General features: G+C 41.5%; 1 protein-coding gene across 2 annotated transcripts in view; it reads right to left on the minus strand.

Annotated features, from left to right (window-relative positions):
- LOC112590162 (uncharacterized) overlaps positions 1-14058 on the minus strand; it is a 90846-nt gene that overhangs the window by 23914 nt on the left and 52874 nt on the right. The window contains exon 2 of one of the 2 annotated variants that reach the window (XR_003114041.1): positions 11592-12097. The exons of the other annotated variant lie outside the window; for it this stretch is intronic. The gene's annotated coding sequence lies outside the window, so the exon portion shown is untranslated. Of the gene's footprint in view, positions 1-11591; positions 12098-14058 lie in introns of those variants that run through there. 2 annotated transcript variants of the gene reach the window in all.

Below are 14058 nucleotides of genomic sequence, written 5' to 3' on the forward strand. Positions count from 1 at the left end.
GACGAACGAATCCCTGCTAATTTTTATATATATTCATATCTGGGGCGCCTCCTCTTCCGCATATTTTCGATTTTTTAATTTGCTTATAACTTTCTTTTTAAAGAGAAACAAACAAAAGTTTCGGTTGGACAAACGTAGGCAAATTGTGGACAATCCAGCGGTGTTTTGAAATTGAAGAAATATTTTCATGGGGGTGTTGGTGTCAAAATTTTTATTTGCTCATAACTTTTTTTTGAGAGGTAGACAAATGAAAATTTGTGTTGGACAAATGTGGACAAATCGTGGACAAACGAATGCTACTTGTAGTTTGTGAAAATTCGAATTTGGGGATGCCAACTTTACAGAGCTGAATCGGCTGCCCGGGTGATATAACGGAGCGCGATCGCGAGCAGCGTGCCTTCGCATGACCCAACGCCGATTGTGGCAATATCTGGTGTCTAGTCTGTGCGACTGTAGCGCCCGTCTTTACCGACGTTCTCTCTAGGCTTTCTTAGAGCATTTTTAGTGCATAGTCGAGATTCAAACCAACGCACTCTACACTCTGCTGAGTTGACTGCCGTGCTAATATACCCTGGGTTGTGGCTTTATGGTTGGAATCTACTGTGTTCAGCTGTGAGTTCTCTGCGTTGCCACGCACCAGGAGCGGGCTTTGATTGCCACCGTGTAGGACAGGCGAACTCTCTGTTTCCAAGCGTCCGTCGAGGAACTTGGCTTTCAGGAGCGACGGGACCGTCTCCTTCGGAGTTTGCGAACTCTCTCTCTTCCAAGTATCCGTCAAGGATCTTGGCGATTTGACAAGCGACTTGATCGCGTCTTTGAGCACGCTGAGCTCTCGTTTCAAGCGTCCACAGGACGTCGGCGTTTCGCCGCAGGAACGACTCAGTCGCCTCTAGCGTGACAGAGCTCAGCACTTTCGTGTGCTAGACCACAGTTCTCCCTTTTTACCGTGACATCTTGCTGGCCGTTGAGTCCGAAAGGGCAGGCCTTCCGAAACGACGGAGATCGTTTCACATTAGCGCTCGTCGATCTATTTCTTACAAGCGTTGCTCTGGTTTCTCGGTTCGAATTTACGACCCGAAAAGGCCGCACGAGATCCGAGTCTACTAGCATCTCTAACTCCAATCCTTTTGATAAGGGTATTCTGGCATCTCTGCGTCACGGCCATCTGACGCGGCAACATTTTGTAAATAATAATAATAATAAGTGTAAAATCCTACCGTAGCCTCCACGTGGCACACTCTGGGGTCATAATATTTCACCAGCTAATACGGAGGTAAAAGTATATACGGGATGTTATAAAAGTCCCGGAAGAGCAGAATAACTCGAAAAATATGAGTCCTAGAAAAAATGCGAAGTACTGAGTTTTTATGATTTTTTCCTGGCTATCTGACAGTGATCTTGGATTTGATCTTGACAATGACCTTGAAGGTCATTTCAAGGTCAGGTCAATTTTTTAAATAGGACCCCATACTTTTGACCCCATAAATGAAAAGAGCGGAAAATTTTACGTTCGAATATGACCTTGAACACTGCCAAATTTGACCTCTGAAGGTCACATAAAGGTCTAAGCTTGTTTTAGGCTGAAAACGCGAATACCTTCGAAGATGCACCTGCTAGGGAGCAATGTTACGCATAAGAATAAGAATGCAGAAGCCAACGAGGGAACCGAATCCGACGTCAGATTTTGCATATTCAAGATGGCCAATTCAAGATAGCGGCCGATATTTAAGAACAACAAAAATTGGATCTCGTTTAAAGAGTTTTTAAAGTCGTTTCTGAAATCGAATCCGACGTTGGATTTTACAAATTCAAGATAACTGATCCAAAATAGCGCCCGATTGAGGAATTACCAACAATCGGATTGTGACCTCGTACATAACGTAAAATATCACTCTTCACATATTGGGAGGGGGGGTAAATGTATGTTTCCAGCCTAAAAAAATTAATTGACCTTGATATGACTGACACATAACCTTAAGAACAAGGTCAAGGTTGAAAACGTCATATCCGAACGTTAAAATTTTCAATATTGACACTTTTAGGTCAAAAGTATGGATTTTCAGTCCTAAAAAATCCGGTTTGATCTTAATAATAATCTTAACTCATGACCTTCAGAATAAGGGCAAGATCACGGCTGAATGTCCCTCGTTGACCTCTACATTCTTATTCTTATGCGTAACATTGCTCCCTAGCAGGTGCATTTTCGAAGATATTCGCGTTTTCAGCCTAAAACAAGCTTAGACCTTTATGTGACCTTCAGAGGTCAAATTTGGCAGTGTTCAAAGTCCGAACGTAAAATTTTCCGCTCTTTTCATTTCTGGGGTCAAAAGTATGGGGTCCTATTTTAAAAAATTGAACTGAGCTTCAAATGACTTTCAAGGTCATTGTCCAGGTCAAATCCAAGGTCACCGTCAGATAACAAGGGAAAAATCATAAAAACCCAGTACTTCGCATTTTTTCTAGCACTCATATTTTTTTAGTTATTCTGTTCTTCCGGGAATTTTATAACACCCTGTATAATGAAATACCGTTAGCCGGAAATCGTGGAGGAGAGGCTGCGGTCCTCCTTGGCGACTTCAGAGTAGGAGAGACGTCAGCTACAGGGCCAGCTGGCCCGTAGCAGGGAGGAGATGAAGGGGCGGTCGTGCGGTGGGGATCTAGGATCTCCACCTCGACTTCGGCGCTTCCAGAGACTCCTCACATCCCTGAGAGGAACGCGGGTGCGGCCATGATTCCTATAAATGGAACCAAGTGGACGGCCGTCACCCGAAAAGGAAAAGGAAGAATGAGAAGGAAGGAATTGGAGGAGATAGGGGCACACAGGCGGCTGCAGCCGTGGTGCGCCCTCAGAAGGAAGGAGGAGGAGAGAGCTAAATGGCTCTGCGGGGAGCACCGCCGGGGCCTGAGCCATCCCCCAAGATGGGGGTGGTAACTAAATGGCTGCAGCTGCCATCGACAGCGGCGATCACAGTGAGGTTAGGTGCCTGGACCTCCTACGCGGAGGTCCTAAGAAAGGCTAGGGCAGAAATCCCCCTTGGGGAACTGGGGATTCCTGGCGTAGAGATGGGGAGGAGCGCGGATGGCGTCCTCCTCGTCCGCGTCAGGGACCCTGGCCCCAAGGGGGGAAAAACGGACCATCTGGCTGAACGGCTAAAGGTCGCTTTTCCCGGAGCGACGGTAAGTCGCCCCGAAATGAAAGGGGAGGTTCGGCTTGTCGGATTCGACGAGTCGGCCTCGCTCGACGAGGTGAGGACGGCATGCGACATGCGCGGGGTGCGCGGTGCGGGCCTTCCAGTTAGGTCCTTTGAGGTGGGTGAACAGGGGGAGGGGTGCAGCCTGGGCGCACTTCCCATTGACTGCCGCTGTTGCGGCAGCCAAAAAAGGAGAAACAACACTGGAGTGGTCGGTTGTCCGCATCGAAATGCTGGCGGCCAAGCCGCTTCAGTGTTACAAGTGTGGGGTCTCAGTCACACCCGGGCAAGCTGCTCCGCGTCAGTTGACCGGAACGGCTTGTGTTTTCGATGTGGCCGGGGCGAACACACCGCGGTTATGCATAATCTAGCTGCGCGGTGTGCAAAGAGGCTGGGCACGCCATCAGCCACAGAATGGCTGGATCGGCCTGTTGGCTGGCGGCGCGCAGTGCTGGGGGCGGTAGAAGTCGACGTGAACGTCGACGTAGAGGCCGACCCCCAGCACTAATATGGAGGTGGATGTCGCTGGGGAGGCGGTGGAGGCGGGCGCGGAAACGCGCCCCCAGGTAGGGTTGGCGGCGGCTGCCGGGGGGAGGGCTTCAGTCCCCCCCCGCACTGAGCGGCCGTCCGATCAACTCGGCACGAAACCCCCGTGATTAAACACGGGGAATCTGAGGGAGCGGAGTAGCCTGGTCAGGGCCGGCGTTGTTGACCGGCCGGCACAAAAGCCAGATTAATAACAGCCCGGTTTGGCACCGCGTACCGCGGTCTTGCGGTGCGCGGCGCCAGGCGGAGGGCCCAATGGGTCATGAGGTGGGGCGGTCGGAAAATCGGCTATTGATGGCTATATTGACGTAGTTCCAATCCAGCCGTCCCGATCAACCCCTAGGAAAGACATCCCGGTGGGGTTTTAACCGGTAAGAGTTCGGCATAACCCCTCCCTCCCGAGGGGGTGAGGATACCCATGAAGGTTTCCCCACCGAGATAAAAAAAATACCGTTAGCCACTAGAAGCAAGAATATCGGTCTGCCATATTAGATCTGCATTTTTAATTTTTTAATTTCGACTCTGTATTTGTTATCTGTGATCGATAAAACATATACATATTGAGTTTGATACATATCCATAATATTATATCAAAGGTAGCCATTTGAAATTGCCATATTGGATCCGCTATTTTGAATTTTTTAATTTTGACTCTGTATTTGTTATCTTTGATCAATAAAACATATATATACCGAGTTTGATACATATCCATAATTATATCAAAGTTAGTGATTTGAAGTCGCCATGTTGGATCCGTCATTTTGAATTTCTCGAATTTGACTCCAGATTTTTAGTTAGCGACCTAAAAATCTTGAGAGTACCAAGTTGTGTGCAAATCCGTTGAAAATTGGCAGAATTATTCAAGATGGACATATATGGGCCATTACTAGAAGTGTCACTGTTTTTTTTTGGACATATATGGGCCATTGTCAATGAATTGGTTAAAGAAAATGAGTTAGATTTGAATGCGATAAAAGCTATATAAGGTAAAAACATTCAATATGGAATTTTTCCCTCTGAGTTGAAATCTCGTTTGAAAGAGCAGATATTTTCCGACGCTGATAGAAAACTCACTCGATAGGGAGCGAAGAAAAGTCGGTTCTATTTCCTTAACTTTTATTCAGCTGAAAGACGCCCCTAGTTTGATAAGGATGATTGAGATAAAAGCGAGATTGTTTCCCTGTGCAAGTTGAGAAACGACTTTTCATCTCGCTTAGAGAAAATTTATATAGATTCCATATTGTGGATTCACCAAATTGTATGATGTTCCGGAGATCCCAGACCATGTTATTTGGTAGTGTCAGAGATTTTACAGACAAAGAGCAATACTTACTAAAAAAAAGCATAAAAATATTTAAAATATTTCCCTGGCCGGTGCACTCAATTCTTACTTCTCAAAATAAGCCAAGTCTTGATATTCTTGTAAATTTCATATGTAGTATCAATATCTCGATGTATTAGGAGCGCAGAAAAGTTCTGAGCCCTTTTTCGCAAAATTCAAAATTTATTTAAAAACAAACAAAACTATATTAATCAACGAAATATTCCCCGTTTGCATCGATGACCTTTTGTCATCTTTCGGGCAGCTTGCGAATTCCCTGATGGAAGAAGCTCACCGGCTTCGAAGCGATAAAGTCATCAATGCATTTTCATATCTCTTCAAGTGTCACAAAATGTGTATCAGCCAAGAAATGCTGCAGAGACCGGAATAGGTAGTAATCGGAAGGCGCCATGTCTGGGCTATACGCCGCGTGCGGGAGAAGTTCCCAGCCTAACGCAAAGATATGGTCCTGAGTCACTTTCGCAACATGTGGTCGGGCATTGTCATGAAGCAGTATCACTTTACGACGTCCTTTGCCAGTAAATGGCCTCTTTTCTTCAAACGCATCGCTCAAATTGCTCAATTGTTGCTGATAGCGATCTGCCGTTACTGTTTCACCCGGCTGTAACAACTCCTAATACAATACACCTTTCCATTCCCACCATATGCAAAGCAAAACCTTCTTGGCATGGATATTGGTCTTTGGCGTCGATGTCGAAGGTTGACCAGGGTCAACCCATGATTTTTTACGCTTCGAATTATCATAAAGTATCCACTTTTCATCACCTGTAATGATTTGGTGCAGAAAATCTTTTTTCCGGAACCTTGAAAGCAAAGTGAGTGCCGTGTCACGCCGTCGATTTTTGTTGTCTTCGGACAGTGCATGCGGAACCCATCTGCCTTCCTTTTGAACTTTTCCCATTGTGTAAACGTGTGGAAATGGCTTGTCGCGTAACGCCAAGTTGCTCTGCAAGCTCCTTTTCAGTTTGTGCAGAGTTTATATCCAACAATGCTTGCAGTTCGTCCGTTTCAATCTTTTGAGGGCGTCCAGCACGCGGTTCATCTTCAAGACTGAAATCTCCTTGGCGAAATTTTTGATACCACCTTTTACACGTAGCATAACTTACAGCGTTCTCTCCATGTGCAACACAGATCATTTCAGTGGCTTCAGCAGCATTTTTCTTCAGATGAAACGCGAAGTGGATGAAAAATCGAATATGCTCTTTTGTTATTGCCATCGTGAGCACTGCTGATTTTAAGGTTATGTGCATCAAACGCCAAATCGCACGATGTTTCGAAAGACCAAATGTCACTGCTTTAAAACCGCAAGAGGGCGGGAAAATTAATGCAATTTAAATTGTGGTTTCAGTAGCATGAAATCTAGGGCTCAGAACTTTTTTGCGCTCTTAATAGTTGCGCAAGACGACTTTACATTATGTCATTAAGATAGCGTACTATAAGTTGACGATTAGGACTAATCCATGTTATCTTATTATTATTAGCAATTAGAAATCTTATTATCTTATATATTAAGAATAATTTCATTTACGACCATTAATATAATATCCACATTAGTCAAAAGTATTAATTTAATCATTATCGTCTAACGTTCTGTTTAGTTGCGTTTTATTTGATTTTATCCGTTATATTTTTTTCCGTTCAGTTTATAATTTTTTAGTTTATAATTTTATGTCAATTAATAACTAATGTTAGAACCAAAGGGAAAATCCTCGCTCCTTATAGCAATAATGCAATGTACTAGCAGCATTTAATGGGTGTGATCAGATAAATTCTAACTCTCAACTATACAGCGAGAAATATACACTTCTGTGATTTACTGGCATAAGCATATTAGCTATAAGCCTTGAAGGACGATTACGGAATGATGAAATATTAATTGATAAATTAGTCTTCCTTAATATCCTTAATAAATTAGTATTTCTATTATGTGCATATCAAATAGGCAATGAGCTTGAGTCCCGCATACCTTTTTGTACACCCTTTGTTCTCCAAAAAAAAAAAACCCTTTGTTCTCCAAAAAAAAAAACACGTCGCTCGAACCGCGAGTTGCCGCATACCACTCCTTGACAGGTTAGACAATGCTTGACATTTCATCAGAAACTTTGTTGTGTTTAGACGTGTTTTGTGTGCGCGCTATGTGTTGAAAATAGAGGATCAAAAAACATTTTTAGCACATTGCAGTTTTTCTTCCGGAAAACAGTAAAAGCGACGGAGATATGTGGCATATACGGGGACTCGGTCATAAGCGTTTGCCAGCGTGGTTTGCGCACTTTCGTTTCGGAGATATGAACCTCGCCGATGTTGTCCACTCTAGTCGTCCATCTACCACTGACGACGACAAATTCTTGGTCATAATCATAGTGACCAGCACTTGACGACGCGGGAGATCGCGGAGCGCTTCGACATCGTCCATACAACTGTTGCGCAGCGATTAAAACATCTTAGAATAACGAAGAAGGCGGATATTTGAGTCCCTCACGGACTCACCGAAACAACATTTTGGATCGCGTCATAATCTGTTAATCCCTGCTGAAATGGAACTCGCGGAGGCCTTTCTCATACGGATGGTTACAGGAGACGAAAAATGGGTAGTGTACAACAACATCCAACGCCAGCGATCGTGATGCGATCCGGGTGAGTCGTCACAATCGGTCGGCAAAGCGGATTTGCATCCGAAGAAAATGATGGTGAGTATGTGATAGGATTGACAAGGCGTCCTGTACTTCGAGCTGCTTCCGCATGGTCAGACCATCGACACCAAGAAGTACTGCAATTAGCTGGATAAATTGAACCAGGCAGTGGTGAAGAAGTAGCCGGAATTGGCGAACAGGAAGAGCGTCGCTTTCCACCATGACAATGCCATACACTGCTTTGGTGACCAAACAGAAATTGAAGTGCTTTGGTTAGGAAGTCATGCAGCACTCATCGTATTTCCCAGATCTTTGAGACCCTCCCCAACCGTCGGATTATCACTTGTTTCGGTCATTCCAAAACAATCTCGACGGGCAGCGCTTTGATTCAGTGGATAATATCCAAACGTACTTGAAGGACTTTTTCATGTATAAGTCGTGAGACTTCTACGAACGCGGGATTATATCTCTTCCAGAACGTTGGCAGTAAGGTAGTCGATCAAGATGGATAATACATTCTCGATTAATTAAATGTTTAAGTACAATAGATTTGTGTTTCAATCTAGGGTAAAAAACTCGCAGAACTTAATGAACAACCTAATAATAATAATTTTATAACTTTAAAGTTATATATTACGGGAACTATAAGTGACCCTCATATATAATTGTTCCTACAATAATATTGTAGGAAAAGTTATTCAGAATTTCATTCTTTATAACATATTTCAAGATGAAAAAATCAAAGATATTTGCCTTTTACGAAGCGAGTGTGATTCCGGAAGGTTCTTTTCGCTCTGGTGTATAGTGGTGGATCCAAGTTTCATCAACAGTTATGAAACGACGCTTGAAATCCATTTTATTTTGCTCAAAACGATTCAAACACGCTTGAGAAATACACATTCGAATGCGTTTTTGGTCAATTGTTAGCAAATGCGGCACCCATCTTGCACAAAGCTTTGTCAACTGGTGCTACTACTCAAATGATTTGACAGATCGAATAAAATTTTACATGGGTTTATATCAGGGATGCCACTTTCCAATACAATTATAGTTTGACAGTTTCTAATGCCATATACGAGGGCGGTCCGATAAGTACTTAGCCTCACCGCCCGATGGCGCCACTATCGCATGAGAAATTTACTATCATGTAGTACATTCTCGTAGACGGCTACTGTCGAAATTTCAACCGAATCGGACTCGTAGTTTTGTTTTGACCGCGTGTGGAAGCGGGCGTGTCCGCGGATTTTAGAAAAATGGAAAAAGAGCAATATCGGTCAGTGATTCGATTCTTGTTTTTGGAAGGGAAATCGCGCAGCGAAATCAAAGAACGCTTGGATGCTGTGTATGGTGACTCTTCTCCTTCGATGGTGACCGTCAAAAATTGGTTTAACGAGTTTCAACGTAGTCGCACGTCGGTTTTTGATGAGCCACGCCCAGGTGCCCCGAAAACGGCTACCACGGAGGATAACATGACAAAAATCCACGATCTCGTATTGGCAGACCGCCGATTGAAGGTGCGCGAGATAGCTGAGACAGTAGGCATCTCAAAAGACCGCGTGGGTCATATCCTGCATGAAATTTTGGGCATGAGAAAGCTGTCGGTGCGATGGGTGCCGCGTTTGTTCACTCTGGACAACAAGCGCAACCGTGAGACCACTTCAGAGCAGTGTTTGATGCTGTTTAAGCGCAATCCGAAGGAGTTTCTGCGTCGTTTCGTGACCGTCGACGAAACATGGATCCACTGGTACACACCAGAGACCAAGGAACAGTCGAAACAGTGGACTTCACCCGGCGAACGTGCTCCGAAGAAGGCGAAGACTGTCCTATCGGCCGGAAAGGTGATGGCCACCGTTTTCTGGGATTCACAAGGTGTGATCTACATCGACTACCTGGAGAAGGGCAAAACGGTCACAGGGCTGTACTATGCTGAATTATTGGGCCGATTTGACGCCGAATTGCAGAAAAAACGGCCCCATTTGACGAAGAAAAAAGTGCTCTTCCACCATGACAACGCACCAGCTCGCACCTCCGCCCTCGCCACGGTCAAATTGGTCGAATTGGGCTACGAACTGCTGCCCCATCCACCATATTCTCCAGATTTGGCCCCGTGCGACTTCTTTTTGTTTCCAAACTTGAAAAAGTCACTCGCCGGGCAGAAATTTGAGTCGAATGAGGAGGTCATCGCCGCCACGGAGGCCTACTTTGCAGACTTCGAGAAAACATATTTTTCAGACGGGTTAAAGAAGTTGGAGCATCGCTGGGTCAAGTATATCGAGCTAAAAGGAGACTATGTTGAGAAATAAATCGCCACTTTTCCAAAATTTTCGTTTTTCTTTTGTAGGCTAAGTACTTATCGGACCACCCTCGTATGTGTCAGGTCGAGAACTTTTTAGACTGCTTACGTATGTATATTTACCGTGCATAAATTTTGAAGTTGACATGTCGAAATCGACTAAATGGGAAGATGTTCGAATTTAATGCGGAGTTATGATAGATTAAAAATAAGAACATCGAATTAATTTGTACACCTAATAAATGAAAATGATAATAAATTTGAAACAAAAATTAAGACATACTTATAAATACAAATTAAATAAAATTAGGAAAATATCTGGAAGAAAAATTTGGACAAACAAAAATTTAGGAGAAAAAGTTAAACGTAAAACGTATATATAAAACGTATGTTTTATATTTTTCTCGTTTAAATTATAAATATAAAAAAAAACGTTTACCTTAATCTTAAATCAGATTTAATAAATTGAATACACTAATAGCTCGACTTCTTTTAGAGCTAAAAGATTTTAGAATTCTAACAGAATAAAATTTAAAAAGATTCAAAAATTTTCTGGATGTGAAATTAAACTATTAGGAAATTCAATTTGCCAATTCCGATTTAGACTCGACTTAAATACTTCTTTTCCTTATATTTACAATTCAAACAGGAAAGACTACTCAATACAACTCAGAGTCAACAAATTCAATACACTATGTTCTTTTTTCTTTTTCTTTAGACACTTAAGAAACATATTTAACACATCTGTGGAAGTTCTTAAGACGTTCGACACGATATCTTCTAAATGTCTTAAAAGGTAGTATCCAACTATTTTCTCTTCCACAAGACATCCAAAATATATCACATGATGAAAATTAGGATATCTGTAGGGTGTCTGCAATGTCGTTATATATTCCTCTTACATGTCGTTAGAATTTCCAGAGAATGTGATGGTGCTATCTGGACTGTTGATATTTTTCAATTTTTTTCAGAAATCGCGGAAATAATGAGATTAAATTAAAATTCTTATATTTTCGGAAAACTAAAACGTCACTAAAAAACAAAATAATGCGCAAATGTATATGCACGCACGTACACGCACGCATGCACGCACGCACGCACGCACGTACGCACGCACGTACGCACACGCGCATACACGCACACACGCACACGCACACGCACATGCACACGCATGCACGTACATGCACGCACGCACACATCAAAAGTTTTTGTATAAAATATTTTATATTTTATCATATATTTTATCACACTACATAGTTTTGGTGACATTCGCTGAAAATTAAATATTCGAATTATCTTCGAGTAGCTATTGTAATATTTAGGTATTGCACAACGCTAAATGCTAAGCGCATAAAAATCCAGATTTCTCAGTTTTTGTTACTTTGCATCATATCTGAAGCTGATAAAAATTAGCGACGTATATTTTCGACGACTCTTATATTCGACAATAAATACTGTAAAAAAGAAAACTTGATAGAGTTAGAAAGTTTCTTTAAAAAACATTCTGGTACAAACATAATGTGATACATCCCATAATCATTTTTCACAAAATTGTGTAAATTTTGTAAATTTTAACCGCATTATTTTAATAATGGATTCAAGGTTTTTTTTGATTTCATTAAATAGTATAAATGATACAAATATTTTGTTTACTTCTGCAAATAGGAATACTAGGAGTACTGGAAACCAAAGAAACAGAATAGATGCAGAGTTATTTACATTACAAATGTTTAGTTGAACTATTAAAATTTTAATAATAAACAGCACGCAAGTCCTGAAATTCTCGTTAGTCAAATTGATCCGATACGTACTTAAAGACAACCGCAACGAGATGTTCTGGCACATTAAAATGGATAATCGAGACATGACGATAGGCAGAATAGTCCTCCAGTAGATTACTCGGTTGCTGGGCGATCTTTTTCAATCTGCCACATAATCCTTGATGTACCATAAAAGTCCATGCCAGCAATACAACCAAAACACTTTTTCGCATATTTCTGTCTTACTACATAACAAGATATTTCTCGAATACAAAGTCCCGTTCAAAAATATCCTCAGATGATAAATCTTCTTTTATAGATTTCACGTTTCCAATCTACAAAAAAGAAGAAATCATATAGAAAGAAATTATAACATACCATGCTGATTTTTTAACAATATTTACTTCTATTTAGAAAAAAATAAATTGTTTTTTTTCAATATTTGCTTTCATTTTATTTAGAAAAACAAATAATATAGATAATTATTCAGATATATAAAATTCTGGCACCAATTCATCTTTCTCTAGATAATATGTATATGTATATATTATCCTCATCTGCATTTTGAATCAAGAAAAATATCTTTAAAAAATTATGTTTACATATTAACATAATGTTTACAATAATTTACTTTACATTGCTACAGAAGTATAAAATATCAAAATCGGCATATGTTTACGTTAATATTGGATGATTGCATAAATTCGTGCCCGATTTAAAGATAAACTTCAATAGATTAAATTTTAAAGAATACAGTTTTATTAATCAATTATATAGTCTCCATTTTCTTCTACAATTGTTTTCCAACGATCTACAAGCTTGTCAGCTCCATTTTTTATGAAAGAGCTTGGTTTTCCTTGAAAAACGTTCGTGAGGTGGTTTCCTCGGGCTTAAGATTTTCACCATTCAAACTATTCTGCAAAAACCGGAACAGATGAAAATCTGAAGGCGCAATATCTGGAGAATATGGTGCTGGAGAATTTCCCATTGCAACTCCTGCTATTTTCGCAGCGTCTGTTGGGCGATGTACGGTCTAACATTATCGTGGTGGAAGATGATGCCTTTCCGATTCGCCAAAAGCGGATGTTTTTCTCGAATAGCCGCATCGAGTCTAGTGAGTTGTTCAGAGTAATTGTCCGCTGTGATTGTTTCGCCCGCCGGAGTAGCTGGAAGTGAATAATTCCCCTGCAATCCCACCAAACAGACAGCAACACCTTTAATGGATGCAGGCCAACTTTTGCGACGGGTTCTGTACTTTCAGCTATTTTCTTCCAGGTCCTCTTTCGCTCTGCGTTGTACGTTGTTGTACAGAATCCACTTCTCATTGCCTGTTACCATTCGATTAAAAAAAGGCTCTTTTTTGTTACATGCGAGGAGAGAAATAATCACATTCATGCGGTTCAGCTTATTCCTTTCAGTCAAGAAATGCGGTACTCATGTATCGAGCTTGGAAACGTATCCAAGCTTTTTTAAATGGCGAAACGCGGTCGAATTATCAATTTTCAGCCTCTCAGCTATCTCCTCAGTTATAATTGGATTTTCTTCCACTAAGGCACACACAATGTCGTCATCAATGCCAGAAGGCCATCCAGAGCGGGGTTGATCTTCCAAGTTGAAATCACCATTTCGAAATCTGCCAAACCACTTTTTAACTGTCCAGAAAGCAGGAGCACGGTTCAAATGAACGCTCTGAATGTTTTTTTATGCAGTCCGAACATTTACATCTTTCCGAAATTCGTATAGCATTACATGCCGCAAATGCATCTTTTCGTTCTCCATTTTTAAAAATATCTCTTACGCACAAATCGACTTATCTGAACGATGCCTGACGCTAAAGTGACACAAGACACTGTCACCTATTCAGTGCATGCAACATAACCAAACAAAAACACCGGAGCTCCGCCATGCACTAAGTTAACGCCATTTATGAAAATCGGGCACGAACTTATGCAATCATTCAATACGGATACAGGATCCAGTCATATTATTATAACTACTTGCGTCGACAGAGGCATCTGATAAATTCCATAGCACACGCGTAAAGTTCACATATTACTAGCAGAGAGATTAGTATTCATGACATCCGTAAACACAACAGTTTTTGTCATGAGCAAAGTACGCGATTTGTCAGACCTTGAAAAAGATATGATTATCGGCTATTAGGCTCTATTACTTTTGGCTACTCTATAAATATGTCAAGTCTCGTCGAAATCGAAGACACACACTTCGCGGATGTTCCTTGTAAGTCTTACTTTTAAATCGACCTTAGCTTAATGCATAGCGTTTAGATTTACTA

Source organism: Harpegnathos saltator, unplaced genomic scaffold (assembly GCF_003227715.2).
Source record: "Harpegnathos saltator strain DR-91 unplaced genomic scaffold, Hsal_v8.6 scaffold74, whole genome shotgun sequence".
Classification (NCBI taxonomy): domain Eukaryota; kingdom Metazoa; phylum Arthropoda; class Insecta; order Hymenoptera; family Formicidae; genus Harpegnathos; species Harpegnathos saltator.